Genomic DNA, 20,419 nt, shown 5'->3' with positions numbered 1-20,419 from the left:
TGCCTGAATCACTATGGATATGTGAATCAGCCAGGATCTTGTTGAGATCCCAGGTTTGATTTAAAGAGTCGCTTCTATTAGAAAGTATTACTCACACAGGACAAATCAAATTGGATTTGTAATTCAAATAATTAAACTGATTGTTTGAAAATTCAACTCAACTTTCAATTTTAAAGTTACTGTACATGTGCCAAAGTAAATTGAAGGCAACCTAATTTTATTTGAAATATCAGTGTAAAAGCCAGATTCAGCTGAATTTTTTTCAGTTTGAGGACTTACTCAGCACCAATGAAACATGGTGCTCATGAGAGTATTAGCTATTTATCCCAAAGGAATGATTTTCATTCTCCCAGAATCTGTTTGTTTTCCCTCCAACACTGTTTGCTTTCCTGGATAACATTGAATGCCTCATTTTTAGGGCTTGGTAGAAGCTCCACTACATTGCAGATCATTATGTAAAATATATGGGCAGAATTTCCCAACAGTACCAATGAAGCAATCTTATTGGGGGGCTTCCTTTATGTACAGGCAATATGTAAATATTTTTCTGGTTTGGTGGGAATTAGCAGATGAGTACTGGCAACATTTACATAGAAATTGGGCACGTCTCTATGATCTCAATGCTTGTAGTTTATGGTTCTGTATTTTTCCCAGCTTCCAGCTACACTGAACACATACAGGAAAAGCAACAGTTGTACTATTAGAGTGTCTCTAATTCTGCCACTACGTGCCCACCTCAATTACCATAATCTCATGATCTCAAGCAAAAATTCCATGATTTTGGTCAGACATAATAATGCTCAATAAAAATGCCCCATAGAGAAGAACTCCAAAATATGTTTGATCCCTGCTGTAACAGTCCAAGATATTATGGAGCACAAGAGGAAGATAAAGAAAAACAAATAACATATAGCCAGTTTAAGTAAAAAGTACTAAGATCAGTAGAATAGAGCAGAGCAGAGCAGAATTCTTTATTGGCCCAGTGTGATGTGAAACACAAGGAATTTGGTGCATATGTTCTCAGTACTAATCTGAAATACAAGCATTTTAAAAATAATTTTAGAAGTATAGTTGCCTTTTTAAATTTTACATACTGGCTGCATTTGGGTTGTCAGGTTGCTACTCAGTAAATTCTTATTTCCTACCTTCTTTATCACCTATCCCAGCAGTCAAGTGTCAGTGTTTTTTCTTCCATCCATTTGTACAATGAACTTTTTTTTATTTGCACAGCAAGTTCATTTTAGGCAGCAGCATTTTTTATTACAAGATGGGCAATCTTGGTCAGATGGTCTATCTAGTCAAGATTTTCCAGTTAACAGAAACTTTCCAGAGATTCACCCAAAGAAAAAACATCCTTTCCCATCATTGGCTACCTGATCATTTTGACTGAAAATAACAGGGCTTAACCCGGGACTTCTTAAATGCAAAGTAGGTCATTGATCACTACGCAGTGTGTTCAGCGCCTATTCACAGAAGCAAGATCACTGGTGGAAACTATCTTCAGATCCACCTAAAGGTTTGTCTATCAGTCTTCTGGGTGTTAAAGACATGGAGAGGATCGTTAAAAGCATTGCATAACTCAACAGGGTACTAAATGTGTTTTTTTAAATTAGGACAACCTGGTCTACCCAAATATGGGGCTGAGCATACTGCTTCTGCTTTCACCTTTCAGCCCCAATTCAGGGGCCTTCGCAGGGAGTTGCTTTCACGACAAACTATTTTTGTGTTAAATTTATATTTACCAACAAAGAAATAAAGGGAGTCTAGTATAAATCTATTTCAAGCTATTTAACTCTCATCAGCTAGTCATACCCTTCTGGGATTCGTCAGCTATTTAGCTATTGGCTAGCTGATAAGAGCTAAATAACTTGAAATAGATCTATACTGATCTCCCTTTATTTCTTTGTTGGTAAATATAAATTTAACTCAACAGAGTACTGTAGTGTGGAATACAGAAAAAGTATCCTGCCTAATATTAGAAAACTACAGCTTCCAGTACTACTTATTCTTTACTTACCTCTAATCAGCGGTCCTGGGAAAACAGTTCAACAATATCTGGGGAATTTTTAAGTTTCCCACTGCTGCAATAAAGGTTTCCCCTAATCATTCTTTCTAGAAATGGCAGTGAAGTACAAACGTTAATACAAGACTAATTTGGGAAGTCAAACTTGCAAGCTGACAATAATTTGAAAAGTGGCTTATTGTCAATTTTACTTCTTTCAAAAGTAATGGAATGAATTTGGGTGGCCTAGTGAAAGAAAAAGTGTGGCAGTGACAGCTGTTGTATGTAATGGGGATTCTTTAGAAGGTCAAAATTCATAATTAGAACTGCAGTGGGAAACAAGGTCCTTGAATGTAAGTTCATTCTGTATCTGTATCTTTGGAGTCTTGCTCCAAAAATCTTGGACAATTCCTTAAAGACTTTCTAGAGTAGATAGACTGAAGTGTATAATATAATTAACAATGGGATTTGGTAATCTTTGATGAGCTTACTGAAAAACTTGAGGTGTAAGATCTATTCAAATGGGGAAACTTATTTTTCAACAGATGTCTGCCAATGCATGTTGCCAGCAACTTTAGAAATGTGAAGATATTCTATGGAAGTGATATAACCTATTTTGCACTGGGTGCATGGCTTTAGTTCTACATGCACCTAGGCCATTTTCCCAATGGTGACTTATAATGTCATCCAGCCATCATTGAGATAATATAAACCCTGTTCTTACCATTACTATATCAACATGATGATAATTGGATGTGTCCAGATGATGGTTTCAATCACTAGTGGGAATTCTGCTTTAGCGGAGGGTAATATCCTAGGTTGAGCTAAGTGGGAATCCAGTTTCATGTATGAAAATAGAGAATGGCTGAGAGATGGAGGAAGAAGTTGGATGCCACCATTCTAATGTCATAACAGCGAAAGCCAAAGGCTGAAATACAGGCATGCAGTGCCATCCAAACCTAACACTTTTTCTTTCTTGATTTATTCTCTGTTTTCTATCTCTCATAGAAAAGTTATGGGAGTGTGAGATGAGGCCCGTGCATCTTTATATAAGGAAATTCCAGAGTCCATTCCATCAGCACCCTCTGCTGGTGCAGCTTCTGTAAGATTAAACAGATCATCTAATAGTGACAAAACAGGAGGCTGTAATTAGTACTACTGACTTCCATAATTTGCTATCAAAGTCAAGAGAAATCCTATCTTTAACACTGCATTAAGCGTGCTTATCTCCAAATAAATAAGTCAGAATACACAGAATGGCAAGAGTAGACTAGAGCCTTCCCTGAATGCAATTATGGGACCTGGTGTTTGGTTATCTCAGTATTATCTGAGTTGAATGCTGCTGCCATTATCTATAAATTAAGATTAAAGCAGAGGCAAAAGCAAAAAAGGCCAAAAAAAAAAAAGTGGAAAAAAGTATTTAAGAGAACATATGTATATAGAATTTGATCGCTTTCATCAAGATAAAACTCTGATAAAACCACTTGCTTTTTCTCCCCATGGATTACAATCACAGATGCTCCTATTAGCTCTTTTCCTGCATCAACAAAATATTTTAATGAACGGTGTTCCTATTTGTTGTTGTTAGTTGCAAAGTTGTGTCCGACCCATCGCGATCCCATGGACAATTTTCCTCCAGGCCTTCCTGTCCTCTACCATCCCCCGGAGACCATTTAAACTCATGCCGACTGCTTCAGTGACTCCATCCAGCCACCTCATTCTTTGCCGTCCCCTTCTTCTTTTGCCCTTAATCTTTCCCAGCAGTAGGCTCTTCTCCAGTGAGTCCTTCCTTCTCATTAAGTGGTCAAAGTATTTGAATTTCATCTTCAGGATCTGGCCTTCTCAAGAGCAGTCAGGGTTGATCTCCTCTAGTGTATTCCTATAGTAGGGTCCATTTCTGTCCTGTCTTTCTGCTTCCTTGTCCATCTTTTTCTTCCCTAAGCACTGAGCATGTGAGATTTGTTTTCTTCTTATAAACTTTCATTTGTATTTTGGAACATTCAGGCATTCTCTCCCAAGGTTCCTTCTACCTACCTGTGGTTCATATCTGATGGCTTCAAGGCACACCCAGTGAATATACCCTTAGTAGGCAAAGATAGGAATCTGTTCTCTCTAGAATCCTAAGCATTCTGAGCACCACAACACATGTAGAACTGTTCAGCTTGCAGATCCCATCACAGCTCACTTGATAACCTGTCACGATCTGTCCTTTCCCTTTTAACTGGTTCAGTTTCTCTCCCTCAATACTCATACATAATAAAACAGCCTGGACTGAGAATAGGGATGGCAGTAACAGATCCCGTAACAGATCTGTGCAAAGAAGACAGTAAAATGCTTTTATCTTTTGTAGGGATGCCAGCTCACTTGGCACTTCTTTGCCCTTCAATCTAAACTGTTTTGCTGAAAAATACATTACAGCATTCAGTAAGGTTTCTACATTATGCATCTGAGGCCTGAATTATAATCGGAAAGAATTACTGCATTTTTTAAAAAAGAAAGAAAAAGAAAAATGAAAACCTTGTGACTTTGACCAACAGCAGAAGTCAGCTGCAGAATCAGGCCAAATAGTTTGTGATGTTGAGACCATTTGATGGTTTACTTTACAGATGGGCATCACTTGTTCCCTCCAGATGTTGATGACCCTGATTGCAGTGAGAAAGGCAGCACCTCTGGGTGGCAGCCATCCTACCCAGAGGAAGAGTTGTGGAGGCTAAAAAAGACAATGCATGACAAAGTTTAGAAAGAGCAATACAAACTGAAGTACTACAAATTTGCTTCTAATTGCATGTGTATCGACAGAGATTTTATTAGAACAAAGATATCTTAATACTGTGATGGCGAACCTATGGCATGTGTGCCAGAGGTGGCACGCGGCACCCTCGCTGTGGGCACGCGAGCTGTTGCCCCAATTCAGCTCTGCCAAGCATGCGCACACGCTTCTCACCAGCCAGCTGGTCTTCAGGTGTCTGCCGCACGTGCACAGGGAGCAGGGCGTTTGCGGGGGGGCTGTGCTCACATGCGCAGGGTGTGTGGGGGCCATGCACGAATGCACGGGGGTGAGGTGTGCATGGAGGGCATGCATGAATATGCGGGGGCAGGGTGCATGTGGGGGGCGTGCATGCATGCACGGGGTCTGCACGTGCATTGCATTTTGGGGGTTTGGGTGCGCATGCGTGCACACACACTTTCGGCACTCAGTCCAGAAAAGGTTAGCCATCACTGTCTTAATATATTAAGTATTGCCTTGTTTGCCTCCTTAAATATAAGAAAGCATTCCCAGAGCCCAAGCGATGGAAGCATTCTTGTAGGCATTCTTTGTAGGCATAACTCCTTGAAGTATAGATAAGTCTTCCTTGATTCCCATTGCAACTGGCAGCATTGTGCAGCTGCAATATGACTGCAGTATCAGAACTAAAATGATAATGAGGGGGCCTCTAAAGGGCTGCTTCCCCTGGCCACGTTTAATCCATGATTAAGTATCTGTAATGCAATGGAAGAAGCCTATGGTTATCATTTTGGTCTCTGAATGTGGTTGCAGCAAAACCATGGAAAACGAAGACCACATTTACTTAATAATTTAGTAGACTGAAACTGCCACTGCCAAGAGCAGCAAAGGGACATGGGAAGCAGGAAGCAGACGGGATTAACTCTATCCTGCCTGGAGATGCACAGGAAAATCTGTCTTCTTGGAGTTGCTTGCATTATCATCGATGGAGACCTCCCTTGCAGTATCAAGTAACAAACAAACAAAATCATTTATAACACGTGCACCAAAATTTGATCCAATATAATAGAAATTATCAGAATGAAATGACAGTTACAATTACACCTGAGCAATAAGATCAAAATTCACCAGTCACAGCAGAAATAATACAGAGCTATGACATTCTAAACCTATAAACCTAACAAAACCTGTCACCTAATATTGCTAAAAAGATTTATAACAAAGCAGCCCATAATCTCTGTCATTCTCTAACCACCTCCCATCTCTACAAACTGCCACTGATTGGGCTGCTTTGTTAAATAGGTTTTCCATTTTAGGGAAGTTGTTTGAGCAACTTTAAAGCGCTCCATGGCTTAGGACCTGGGTACCTACGAGACCCTCTTTTGCCACCAATAGCCTCCCACCGACCAGTTCGTTCTCACAGGGAGGGACTACTCAGGGTATCGTCAGTCAAATTATGCTGACTGGCGACTCCCAGGGGGAGGGCCTTCTCTGTGAGGGCTTCAACCCTTTGGAATGAACTGCCCCCTGAGATACGAAATATCCCTGATCTCCGTGCTTTCCGCCGTGCTCTCAAAACCCTGATGTTCCAACAAGCGGGGCTAAACATATGAATATGTGAATGTTTTTAAAATATTATCTAATTTTAGGTTCTATTTAATTGGGCCAAACTGTGTTATAATAATAATTTTAATTAGCAATTTTATGATGTTTGTGTATCTATATTTTTCTTGACTGTACACCGCCTTGAGTCCTACAGGAGAAAGGCGGTATAGAAATATAATAAATAGATAGATAGATAGATAGATAGATAGATAGATAGATAGATAGATAGATAGATAAGATCATCAATCTAGGAAAGGATAGGATTCTTCTTCATCATCCTTTTCATTCTTCCTGCTGCTCTTGCACTCTTCCTTGTACATCTATTTTTAAAGACGTCACATGTTAATTTTCTCTGTATAGAAAATTTTAGATAAGTTTGGCCTTTACTATTTAAACCACATGTTGACTCTTTCCTGTGATATCTTCCTGCTGTAGTGCAATAGACACTCCCAAATTGTAAAAATGTGTGCTGAATCATTCTCAAACAGCCACCTATGAGTTCCTTTTTAAAAAAAAAAAGAAAGAAAGAAAGAAAGAAAAATAAAGGAAGACTGACCTTGCCCTATTCTTTTATTTTTATTATATTTTTTAAAATCTCCCTTTTATTACATTTCTAAGTAATTCAAGGTGGCGAACATACATAACATTCTTTTCTCCTCCTCTTTTCTCCTCTAGATGGGGAGCCATCTAGAGTTTGTTTTAAGATGAGCAGCTATGTAACTGTTCTAAATAAATAAATAAAATTTTCCCATAACAACAACTCTTTCAGATGGGTTGGACTGAGAGAAACTGATTGGTCCAAAGCCAGCTTTCATGCCTAAGGTGGAACTAGAACTCACAGTCTTCTGTTTTCTGGGCCAGCATCTTAATCCTACACCAAATTGAGTCTCTAAACTCACATCTCTAATGCGTTTTTTCGGCATATATTGAATGAAGGCTTAGGAATGTTTATTCTTTCTTCTTAAGAAGAATCATGCTTGGAGAAAAAAAATTAGATAGATGTAATTGACAGGTAGTTTTCCTCCTTTTCCTCAAACAGATCATTGGAACTATTCTACTTACCTTACATGATCAGAGAAACAAGGATGAGTCTGCAGTTGTGGAAAACAGTAAGTAACTCAAGCATCTGCGTGGTTTGTTTCTTCTTTTCCATCCATCCAGCAAATCTGCCTGAATTTGGAACAAAGCAAATATTCTGCTTCGTTTTCCAATTGCTTCTCTATTTATGCAATTCCCAGAAAACCACCACTATATCTGTTTAAAGCTGAAAAATAACATGGACAGAGGTTAGCTAAAACGTATGAAGGATAGATCAGCTCTACTCTTCTGCTGCTGCTATCCATAAAGAATCGCTCCTAAAATATAAAATGTCAGTAATCTTCAGTTCCTTTCTTCTCCAAAATGAAATTAGTCATATAAAACAATATCCTGATTTTTCCAGCACTTATAAGACAATAAAAAAGGTTGATAACCCTACATATTACGGCGTGTCTTAAGTTAGTAGTTGTGTGATATTCCCAACTGTTGACAGTTTAAAGGGGTTCCCTTCTAATGTTACGTTTCCTGCATTTTGTGTCAGAAGAAAGCTTGAACTTTGCCATAACATCCTCAATAAAAATAGTATCTCCTGGGGTCTGCGTTCTTATAGTCATTTTGTGACAACTGGTTTGACCAAGTCAAGAGTGTTGTTCTTCCTTTGGCTTCTGTTATCTTCTTTTCAGTCCATTGAGAACAGCTCACTGTAGCACTTGGGCAATATATATATATTGCCCAATCAGCGTCATCAGTGAGCCACACCCACTTCTCAGATATCCTCCCTGTAAAGGTACAATGTGTCTGATGACGCCTTAATAGGCAGAAATAGTTATCTGAGTCTCCCAGAGAGCAACACAGAGTTGCAGTTTGTCAGCAGAAAAAAGGCCCAGAAACTTGTGAATGAGATTTCACAGAACCAGGGCTATAGAACAACTTAGTTTACGTAGGTAAAACCTGGCTAGAAAGAATATGCACATAAAAGCCTACGAAAAAGGAAAAAAGACATATATATATATATATATATATATATATATATATATATATATATATATATATATATGTAGGTCTTTGGTTATTCGGGTCTTCTCCCACGTAAAATTGGAAGTGTCTTGGCGACGTTTCGACGAAGTCTCATTCATCATCTTCAGGCTGGTGTTCTCGGCTTCGTGCTCCTGGAAGCACGAAGCCGAGAACACCAGCCTGAAGATGACGAATGAGACTTCGTCGAAACGTCGCCAAGACACTTCCAATTTTACGTGGGAGAAGACCCGAATAACCAAAGACCTACATACAAACACCCGCGAAAACCTGAGAAAACAAATATATATATATATATATATATATTATTTTATTTTATTATATTTTTATATGTTGAATGGCAATCTATTTTATATGTTGCTTGTTGAATGGAAATGACTGGGATTTGCAAGTTTGTGGAGTTGGCATAAATAAGCACCAGATTTTTATTATACAAATATTTCTCCCTTTTACAACCTATATCAGTTGAGTTTCTGAGACATAAGAGAAATGGATATTTTAAAATATAATTCTAGACTAACTGCAAACGAAGCATTTATCTGTGGGCAATTGTTTACTCTCCCTCTTTAGCCAAATAGAGATGGGTCAAAATAGCAATAGCGCTTAGACTTATATATCGCTTCACAGTGCTTTACAACCCTCTCTAAGCAGTCTGTAGAGTCAACCCTATTGCCCCCAACAATTAGGGTCCTCATTTTACCCACTTTCGGAAGGATGGAAGGCTGAATCAACCTTGAGCCTAGTGAGATTTGAACTGCCAAATTACAGGCAGCTGGCAGTCAGCAGAAGTAGCCTGCAGTACTGGATTCTAACCACTGTGCCACGAAGATGGCAGCTGTAGAAGTCCTACCTTTTTGTCTTGACATGTATGAAGGAGTTGGTCTTTAATTGCACTATCACCTCATTTTGACTTGTTGCTGTTGGTATATTTTGTACAATTTATAATATTTTAAGGCAATTAACGTTTTTAATCTCTTAAATAAAACATTATTTCAGTGCTTTTGAGTATGAGGGAAGGCAAACGGAGCAATTGTTTGCAATTTGTTAAAGCTGTTGCATCTTTTCCCCAGGATCACAGGGTGGCTGGGCAAACCATAGAATAGACACGGCTGTTTTAGAGAGTTGCAGTTTATGCCACATCTTTCATCTTTTCTGAATTACAAATTACTTTCGAAATCCTGCATAGCTCTATTCATGTCTCTTCTCTCACTGTTATTATTTTTATATCTTGCCTCTCTCTTCAAGGAACTAAAATTCTTCCCGTTTTTATCTTTGCCAATATTCTAATGGTAAAGCTGAGAGACAAAACCTTCCAGTGAGAAATTAGGAACAATTTGCCAGTCTGTTTTAGACAGCAATAATATCTGGGTCCAAATCTGACAATGTGTGTGGATTTCATTCCGTTGCCCTCTCTGTCACACCTCGGTCTCGGGCAAACAGTCTATACTGTTTCCCTTTAAATTTTCTGTCATTTATTTTATTATTATTTTATTAGTTTGATTTATATGCCGCCCTTCTCCAGAGACTCAGAGCGGCTTACAATGCTTTTAAGCAATAGCCTTCATACTTTTGTATATACCTGCTTAGTAGGGCTTTTGCCCCCCCCCAAGCAGTGTTCTTTTTTATACAAAGTCAGCTTATTGCCCCCACAAACCGGGTCCTCGTTTTACCTACCTCGGAAGGATGGAAGGCTGAGTCAACCTTGAGCCTGGTGAGAATTGAACTCGCAGTAATTGCAGGCAGCTGGCAGCTAAATACTACTTTAACAGTAGTTTAGTCCACTGCAACATCAGGCTCCTCATGACTTGGATATTAATGTTTGACTTACAGGAAATCATTATAATTTCTAAGCTATACAGTATGTAAAGGGACATTTGCACAAAGCAGATTTATTTATTTACAAACCCTACCAATGTCTTTCATTTTTAAATCAATCCATAGACTTTAAAGAGAGGGGTGCTTTCCTGGCCAACTAACCCCTGAACTCATCACGACCCTGATCTGACCCTATCGGTTCCATGGAATGAATGGTATGTGATGATTTTTACTTTTGCTTCGCTTCATTATGCATGCAGCATTCCACTGAAGGGACACCCAGCTTCATCCCCATGCAGGACGAGGCACTCATGAATAACTCAGAATTAGGGAGCTGTCATGTACCTGCCTGTCTCCACTTGCACTTAACCATGGCACACAGACATGCCCTGACTGCATTTTTCTTTCCACTGCTGCTGCTTCATTATTATATTGCTTTCAGCTCATCCTTACAGCCAATGAGTAAGTTGGGCTTAACTATGTGGGTGGTAAAAAAAACAAACATCTGAGACACTTTCCAAGGACAACCTAAGAAAAATGAAAAATTTGCTTAGCGTTGTCGCCCATTCCCTTGCAGAGTGCAGTAACTTGAAACAGAGGCAAAAGAAACGGGATAGGAATTGGCATTGGGGCACTTTAACTCAGCAGTAGGGAAAAGACCCGCAGGTACAGGTAGACTTACAACAGTTCATTTAGTGACTGTTCGAAGTTACAACAAGCTTTGTTACACTTACGAGCTTTGCAGTCACGTGATCAAAATTCGGACTCTTGGCAACTGATTCATATTCATGATGGTTGCCGTGTCCCAGGGTCATGTGATCCCCTTTTGTGACCTTCTGACAACCAAAGTCAATGGGGAAGGCAGATTCACTTAACAACGGTGTTACTAGTTTAATGCCTGATTTACTTAAACAAATGTGGCAAGAAAGGTCGTAAAATGGGGCAAAACTCACTTAACAAATGTCTCACAACAGAAATGTTGGGCTCAATTGTGGTCGTAAGTCAAGACAGACTACCTGTAATGCTTGGGAGGGTAAACAGCACAGGTAGTCCTCGACTTCTGACCACTGTTGAGCCCAAAGTTTCTTTGCTAGGCGAGACAGTTGTTAAATGAGTTTTGTCCCCATTTTACGTTTCTTGTCAGAGTTGTTAAGTGAATCACTGCAGTTGTTAAGTTAGTAACACGGTTGTTAAGGAAATTTGGCTTCCCCATTGACTTTGATTGTCAGAAGGTCGCAAAAAGTGATCGTATGACCTCGAGACACAACAATCGTCCTAAATATGAATCAGCTGCCAAGCACCTGAATTTTGATCATGTGACTATGGGGATGCTGAATTTTGATCATGTGATTATGGGGATGCTGAATTTTGATCACGTGACCATGGGGATGCTGCAACAGTCATCTGCGTGAAAACGGTCATAACGGTCACTTTTTTCAATGCCGCTTTATCTTCGACAAACGGGTGTTAAATTGAGAGCTACCTTTACTATAGGCATATTTCTCAGAAATGAACAGTTAGGGGAGAGAAATTGCAACATAAAGAGAAAGGAGTTTTTAGAAACCTTTCTTCCACACTGAGATTTTCATAGCACTCACCCCAAATCATGAATTGTGTTCCAAGCAATTCTGCAAAAAATAATATCATGGGCAATGAAAACATGAACCTTTTGTATTAAAGTTCTATATCACTCTGCCTATAAGGATGTTCAAACATTAGTACTTTCCCTGTTTACCTAGGTAGTGGACAAAGAGCATCTACTAGTGTTATGTCTGAATTGCATTTTTGTGGTTAGTGAAATCTAAAGTGCAGAACTTAAAGTAACTTTGTATTATTTAATCTTTGATAGAGAGAGAAAAAATCCTGTTTCAAAGAAAAACCCTCTCTTTCTATTTCTTTTTTTTTTGGAAGAGGAGAGGTTTTTGTGATGAACATACTGTGTGAAAGCTTTCTCTATTTGCTCGCTGTCACCGGCAGATGAGATCATCTACCTCTGCTAAATTGGTTTGAGGAAACAAGTCAAAAGACCCTCCATAAACTTAATATTAGGAAATTTATTAAACAATTCTTTGTACAGAGGTTGTCAACAGTTATAAAATCATGTAATGTTTTGAGGCACTTGAGAGAATACATGCCGTGTTCAAACATTTGTTTTATAAAATAAGATTTTGCCGACTTGGAAGGCCCGCTTATAATACAAGAGAAAGGATGTACAAACTGCACACTGCTTTCCACCATATTTAATAGCCGTAAGGTAGCCTACAATAATCCTCTGTTTTGAGCACCCTTTTATTATAGACAACGTGTAGAGTTTTTCTGAGCACCCATATTTCCAGGGCCCACTGCTTCTTAATCCTAACGATGCCTGGCTGTTGTATTTTTATCTCTTTCTTTTCCTCATCCTGTGTTAGATAATACTCATCAATCAAACCTTTCAAGCTTTCAAAGTTAACCTTAACACAGTTGGCACTATTTAATTTAGACCCTTCACCTTTAACACAGTTGCCCCGTTTGACAAAGCATACCCATAACCTTTGGGATCTGCTGCCACAAATTCGGTGATTGAAGTGTTTGGAGGAATCTCGCTTGTTAGCTGTCCTAAATAATCACCTAATGCCAGGGTCCATGTCACCTCTCTGCTAATAAAAATGACAGAATCAGTATCTTGATAGAGGCATCTGTCCCCAAATTTCTTCAACATATCATTCTATTATGAATAACACGTATAGCTTATGTGAATGATCGAATATGTTCCATCTTTACATATCCGTAATGTTTGTAGTACTCTATAGCTCTGTAGTGTTGCACTGCCTTCTGCCATGATCGAATGCTCTCCAGGTAGACATCAGGTGCTTCTGGTGTCCTTAGCGAGTCAGAATCTTCTGAGTGTTCCCATTCCTCTACTGATTGTGTTTCTGACATATCACACTCTTCAATGGTAATATCACCTTCTATGACTGTGGGCTGTCGGTCCTCATTCCCCTTTTTTGACTTTTTACAAACTGGTTCTAGATAAATAAAAAAAGACATATCAAAGAGATGTCACTGGTTTAATGAATACAAACATCCATATTGTGAAATTATTGTGCATTTTAATTAACCTTGTATGTCACGGGATGTGGATGGTCGGGGTTCAATTTCCTGTCCCTGTACTTCCGGTGCATTGCGTGAAGTGGACTGCTGTAGTTCAATACTCTATTGAACTCATTGTGAAACAGTAGGCATTGGAACGTCTGCAGAAACCGGTCCACCGTCTCTTATCTGTAGGCACATGAATAATTAAGAGTTAGGATTCTTACTTATTATAGTACAAATAACATATTGAATGCGGAGTGAAAAAAAAGTCAGACCTCCTTACATTTCAATTATTTTGGAGTAGATTGGGTGAATGACACATCAAAATTCATCACAACAGGTTTTTCTAAAACTTGCATGTGAATAACAGATCCTACCTTGCATTTCCATTTTTCCTGATCCATGCGTTGCGGATAGCTGCTGCTCCATTTCGTGTATCTGTTCCTCCACAGTCCCATGTGGTTGTGGTTTCCCACCTCATTGAGAATCCGTGGGCATTGTAAATGCTGTAAACATTTCATTCTCCTCCCATTCTGAAAGAAATGCCAAGTCATATAGGTGTCATTCTTGCTACAGAAATGTAGAGCCACCCCTAAAATACTAACAACATATAGCAGTGTTCGCAAACCTTTTCTGCACTGAGTGCCAAAACAGAGGCACACACATGCGCACGTGCCAGAAACTGGAAGAGCAGCCACCCAGTGTGCATGCACGTGCCAGGAAAATAATCTTCCGGTTTCCAGCGCACGCATGCGCGCCGGCCACCTGGTCTTCCAGTTTCTGGCACACATGCATGCAAAGACCAGCTGACTGGCACGCATGCGCACGCCGGAAACTGGAAGATCATTTTCCCGGCTCACGCATGTGCACCAGGCGGCTGCTCTTCCAGTTTCTGGCACTTCTGCATGCGTGACCAGCTGGCCAGCGCACTGGAACCCGGAAGAGCAACGGGCGACAGCTCGTGTGCCCAGAGAGATGGCTCTGTGTGCCACTTCCAGCATGCATGCCATAGGTTTGCCATCACATACATATAGCTTGAAATAGGAGGTCATCCTTACACATTATTGTTTGGTGATAGACCTTCATTGCATTTCCTAACAAGTAAGGGCCTTTATACAATAGTTATGTCTGCAAATTAAACATCATACCTCTAATTCCCTCTCTTGTGTCCCTCATAATGGGGTTGCATTGCAACCCCCGTTATATATGCGCCAATGCGAATCTGTGGACATTGTAAATGTGGCAAACAGTTCATCTTCCTCATGTTCTGAAAGAAAAATCAAATCAGACTGGAATCCGTATTGCTACACAAAAGGACAACCTGCCCCTCTAATATTTGCATGGTAAAAGGAAAAAAAAATATCGTCACATTCTTTAACACACTGCAAATCTGTAGCCTCATCCTACTAAACACCAAACACTTGATATAAATATTATTTACTACATCTATGCCATGCAATATCTTAAAATAGTTATAAAAACACATTTGTATCGGCCATCCTGAAGAGTTCTTCTTTACTGGTCAGCAGAGCAGGGCTTCTAACTGACTAGCACCTTCTTATCAGTTTCAACTAGATACACTTCCAGTGCTTTTGGCATCACATTTATTCCAGCAATCATTACCCATTACAGAACAGAAATAACAACAGATTTCCAAGTCCTTCAGTTTTATTTGAAATTCAAACCCTTTACATTAACATTTTCTTGTAATAAATTTCTGATACATTTTGGCATATCAATCTCTTGACAGATAATAGGCATCTCATCTCGAATCCTTGTCATTAACACCAGAAGTTCCTTCACCTTCTCAATGCTTTGTATACAGGCCTTGGCTTCATCCAGTGTATCCCTTGTGAAATATAATTTATTCAATTTGTCTGAAATATTAATGATTATCAATTCAATTTGAGATATAGATATGTTATTATTAAATACGTGCTACGCTTTAAGTGGCTGAAATACACTACTGCCTGCAGAGACCCTTTTTATCAGACCGCGAAAAGCAAGCCACACCTGAGGCAGCCATGAATATGCCCTGAGCATGCCTGTCACACACACGGTCACATGCGTCTACAGTGCATGCTCAGAATGCTAATTCTCTGGGACATGTCTCAACATATCCTGTGTCCAGTTGTTATAAACAGGCATGCATGTAAGTCTCACTTTTTTTCCCTTTACATTTACAAAACGCCTCCCCCCTTGGTCACCCCTCAAACCCCAGTCGTTTTCTTTATTGTTTTATCCTGTTACGTGCCTCTTTGACTGAATCTGTATTTGATACATTAGTGCTAGTCGATGTGGTGATCCCCACACCTTACACATGTCCACTCCCTTAATTTTATTTTTTCCAGCCTTTTAACGCTATCCCTGAACCATTTCGGAAAGAGCAAAACACGCATACTTTTTTTGCAAAAAAAAGTATTTTATTTTTACATCTCTGCAATGTAAAACATCCTAGAACAAAGAAAAGGCAATGCCCAAATTCGTTGCATTACAACAGGAAACTGATACCGGAACAGGGACAGGGTCTGCTTACTTTACATTGATAACGCCTTTACTCCCTGCGGTGTGCAAATAGGCTTTTAAATTAAATTTTGGGGCTTCCCTGCTGCTCGAACAGGCAACTGTCCAATCAGATATGCCTCTGTTTTTTGTATTAGGCAGACTTGTGCTCAATTTGGCCAATGGGAATCCGATCTGAGGCATAGCAGCAATGTCATAGGCTGCTGCTACCAATCGCTGCCTCTACAAATACGGACCAATGAGAATGCTCTCTGGTGAATAATAAATACAACACATTACTTCCAGTTGATAGGAATTGTGGGACGGTGCAGAGCCCTTGCTGTAACAAAACGTCTGAGTAAAAGGCATGTGGTTCCGTGGGTGGGATGGTTTGTGGTGATGATGCGGTACCGCCGGGGGAAAGGATTATGGGCAAGACAGGGTGAACCGGGACTGTGTTACACTACTTCCGGCAAATAGGATTGTGGGGCATAAAGGGCCAAGGAAAACATCATCTCTCTGTTTCTGGTAAAAGAGATTGTGGGGTACGTGAGGTGGAGGGATGTCACAATCCTCCAAGGGAGGTGGCAGAAGTGATGTCACAAAGGGGTGGGGCTAAACCTCCTAGTAAAAACGGTATGTACTACATACTACTCCTGCAGGCTCAGGGTTGGCTAAACTTAAAGACTCTTCTGGTGAAAGGGCAAAGAGGATGGGATTGGAGAAGAAGATATACCAGAGAACTACTTTGGCTTAATGAATTATGCAATTTGTGGCAACAATAAAGTCCCTTATTCCCCAGCCTTTTCTAAAAACAAATCTGAGAAATTATTTGTTAATTTGCTTTTAGATCTTTCATTTGGTTTAGACTTTTTTTTTTCCCCACCATCTGTTCTGATGTCCAATTTGGTTCTTTTTGTTTTGTTTTGTTTCTTGATCTATAACAATCTCTTTTCACATTCGTCCTTAACAGCTTCTTTAATTTCATTCCATAATTCCTCTGAGGTTCAGATCTTCAAAGTGGTCTTTCATGTTCTTTTTGAAAATTGTGAGGATGGGCTCAAAATCGTACCATAGAAACTGGTTGGTTTTCTACTCCTGAGTCTTATATTCTGCCTTGGAACATGCACACGATGAATTCATGATCTGTTCCATGGTTATTCCTGGGCCACATATTTACTGTTGTTAACCAATCTCTTCTGTTTTATTGTACAAATAACAAATGCAATTTGATTTCTATGTGCTTCCTCTGGCAATGTCAATCTATATAGATGTCATTTGGTTATTTGGAAACAGTGTTAGCAAGTGAAGAAATGATTAGATTGGCAGAAACTAATCAATCATTCTCCCGTTTCATTTCTGTATCCTGGAGCATATAGTCTAGCTATGTTTTCCACATTATTATTCCTATTGTGAGCATTCCAGCCTGGAACCCCATGTAGCACATCTTCCTAGCATGTTTTGTCAATTTCAGATTGAACCTGTCTGTTTCTTCTTCTTCTGCATCAGTGGTTGGAGGATAAACTTGGATAGCCATTATATTAAATAGCTGCTCACAAAGTCTAATTGATATTATTCAGTCATTATTCAGCACTGTCTGTCGTATCTTTCCTGACTACAAAGGCAAAGCTGTTCCTTCTGTGTTTGTCATGTCCTGAATAGTAAACAGTGTGATTTTTCTCACAGAGAGTGTCCAGCTCCAATCCATTTTAATTTGGGATGTCTAATATGTCAATGTGTAATCAATACATTTCATTTGTCACTGCACTAAGCTTTTCCATATTCGTGCTTCTAACATTTCAAGTTCACACTGTCATTCTGTCTTTGCAGTTTCTAATATTTTTTTCTTGCATAGCAACATCTGTAACTAGATACAGCAAAGGCTTTAATTTAACTGCTTTATAAACACCATTAGTACTCCCAAATATCCTCAGCTGTTCCTTAGTAGCATGTTGAATGTCATATGATTTGAGTGCCCTAGCATTATATTGCCAATCACTTTATCTAGCCATGTAGTTTTCTTGTTAAAATAGCCATGGTGGTGCAGTGGTCATAATGCAATAGTGCAGGCTAATTTTGCCCATTGCCAGGAGTTCAATCCTGACCAGTTCAAGGTTGACCTTCCATCCCTCCAATAAAATGAGGATCCAGATTATTGGAAGCAATATGTTGACTCTGTAAACTGCGATAAAGCTCTATGAAGTGGTATATAAATGTTGTGATCCACCAGCAGCCTGTGGAGCTGGCAGTAGAGTCAGACAGTGAGGAGGCTGGGGAGGAACAAGGGCCAGTCCTGGAGTCTGGGGAAGGCTTGGACGAGGGCTCTGCGTCGAAGGCAAAGATGGGGCCAGGGCCATCTGGGAGTTATGCGAGAACTCCAGAGCCTCCAGAGTTAGATATCAGAGAGGCAGAGGAACAGGAGGAGCCTGTTCCTAGTGTGCACATGCACAGAGCTCTCAGAAGGCAAGAACAGTTAAAATTAAAGGGACGACTCAGAAGTAAGGCCTGGAGATGATTGCCCCCCCCCAAGGCTTAAAAGAGGAGCAAAGGCACATGGGCCCTTTGCACGAAAGTAACGTTGTTAATTCTGTTCCCAGTCGGCATTTCTATTTGATTCTGGAATGCATGTGACTTTGCCAAGTAGGTCTTTGGCAGAGTGTCAAGGGAGATAAAGGTTGGTGATTATCCCGAAGGACTTTTTGCAACTAATTGGGACTCAGCTGTGAATGAATGTAATTCACAGCTGTTGCAATAAATGAGGTTTTTGGGACTACTCATGTGTTTTAATGACTCAGGAAGCCTAGGTCAAACAATAAGTCTGAGTTGCTAAGTCTAAGTACTATTGCTAAAATACAAGAGTAGTCTACTTTTGCCTTCTCCCACATGTATGAGATGATGCCTTTGCTATTGTCATAAAATAACCAACCACTTTCAGAATCTTCCTTTGTCACAATTGCCTGATATAGGAACCAGCTAGTTATGCTGGGCAGCTGGGATGGCTTTTACACCTTGGTTGACCTTGCTGGGAGAATTCACTCTTGGTCTACACCAGGGGTGCCAAACTCACGTTCTCATGGCAACATCATGTGACATATCGGGACTTTCCCCCCTTTCGCTAAACCGGGTGGGGGAAGGGCCAGTACATGATACATCCGGCCCGCGGGCCACAAGTTTGACACCCCTGGTCTATACTCTTGGTGTTCTTTGCTCATTCCTCCCAGGATCACCCCCCATCCTACAGAAGATGAAGACCTGAGGGGGGGGAGATAGGTTTCTGAAAACCAGGGTTACCAGGTTATAAGGCAGAGAAAATGACCTTTTCTGTGGAATTTCACATGTAGGTTTATCTCTATCTATTTGCAGAGATTTCCAAGGCCTGAGTAAGAAGTATCCTTTCTGGACCACTGCTTTTGTTGGAACGTAGCTGCACAATCTTTCCTCCTGGATAAGTAACCACAATATAGGCAATCTCCCTTTTCAGTCCTTTGTTCAGAGATTTAACTTGGCCGATGGCACCCTAAGGAGACCCTCTCTGTGGGAGCGAACTGGCCGGTGGGAGGCTATTGGTGGCAGAAGTCGGTCTCAAAGGTACCTGGGTCCTATGCCATGGAGTGCTTTAAAGGTGGTGACCAACACCTTGAATCGCACCCGGAAGACCACTGGGAGCCAGTGCAGCTCACGCTGGAGGGGTGTCACGTGGGCACGAGTGGCGCCCATTACCACCCGCGCGGCCGCATTCTGGACCAGTTGGAGCCTCCGAGTGCTCTTCAAGGGGAGCCCTATATAGAGAGCATTACAATAGTTCAGCCGGGAGGTGACAAGGGCGTGAGTGACTGTGCGCAAGGCATCCCGGTCCAGAAAGGGCTGCAACTGGCGAATCAGGCGAACCTGATAAAAGGCCCCCCTGGCCACGGCCGTCATATGCTCTTCTAAAGACAGCCGTGTGTCCAGGAGGACACCCAGATTGCGAGCCCTCTCTGTGGGGGGCAAAGATTCACCCCCAATAGTCAGCGATGGCACCTGCTGACTATATCGGGACACCGGAAGCCACAGCCACTCGGTCTTGGAGTCTGAGCCTGTTCCTCCCCATCCAGACCCGCACGGCCTCCAGGCAGCGAGACATCACATCAAGGGCATTGTTGGGGTTTGTCTGGGGTGGAGATGTACAGCTGAGTATCATCAGCGTACAGATGACACTTCACCGCAAAACCACAGGTGATCTCATCCAGCGGCTTCACATAAATGTTGAACAGAAGGGGCAAGAGGACTGACCCTTGCGGCACTCCCCATGCGAGGTGCCTCAAGGTCTACCTCTGCCCCCCTGCCAACACAAACTGCAAGTGGTCGGAGAGGAAAGAGGAGAACCACCGCAGAACGGTGCCCCCTATTCCTAACCCCCTCAACCGCTGCAGCATGATACCATGGTCGATGGTATCAAAAGCCGCTGAGAGATCTAATAGGACTAGGACAAAGGAGCAACCCCTGTCCCGAGCCCTCCAGAGATCATCCACCAAAGCTACCAATGCCGTTTCTGTGCTGTACCCCTGCCTGAAGCCCGACTGGTACTGGTCCAGATAGATAGCTTCATCCAGGTGCTGGGGAAGCTGTCGTGCCACCACGCT

The 20,419-nt window shown here is 40.9% G+C and overlaps 1 long non-coding RNA gene across 1 annotated transcript; it reads right to left on the bottom strand.

Moving 5' to 3' along the window:
• Positions 1-12,360: 12,360 nt before the first annotated feature.
• Positions 12,361-14,648, bottom strand: LOC139322564 (uncharacterized). The gene is made up of 4 exons (XR_011600859.1): positions 14,444-14,648; positions 13,673-13,828; positions 13,322-13,481; positions 12,361-13,228 (listed from the first exon to the last, which is right to left on the bottom strand). It is a non-coding gene; the product is annotated as an uncharacterized lncRNA (long non-coding RNA).
• Between the last annotated feature and the right edge of the window lie 5,771 nt (positions 14,649-20,419).

The sequence above is a fragment of the Pituophis catenifer genome, unplaced genomic scaffold (assembly GCF_029215685.1).
Source record: "Pituophis catenifer annectens isolate HBS135680 unplaced genomic scaffold, rPitCat1.0.hap2 SCAF_1, whole genome shotgun sequence".
Classification (NCBI taxonomy): domain Eukaryota; kingdom Metazoa; phylum Chordata; class Lepidosauria; order Squamata; family Colubridae; genus Pituophis; species Pituophis catenifer.
The sequence above is the reverse complement of the archived record's forward strand: the minus strand, read 5'-3'. Positions and strand labels throughout refer to the sequence as shown.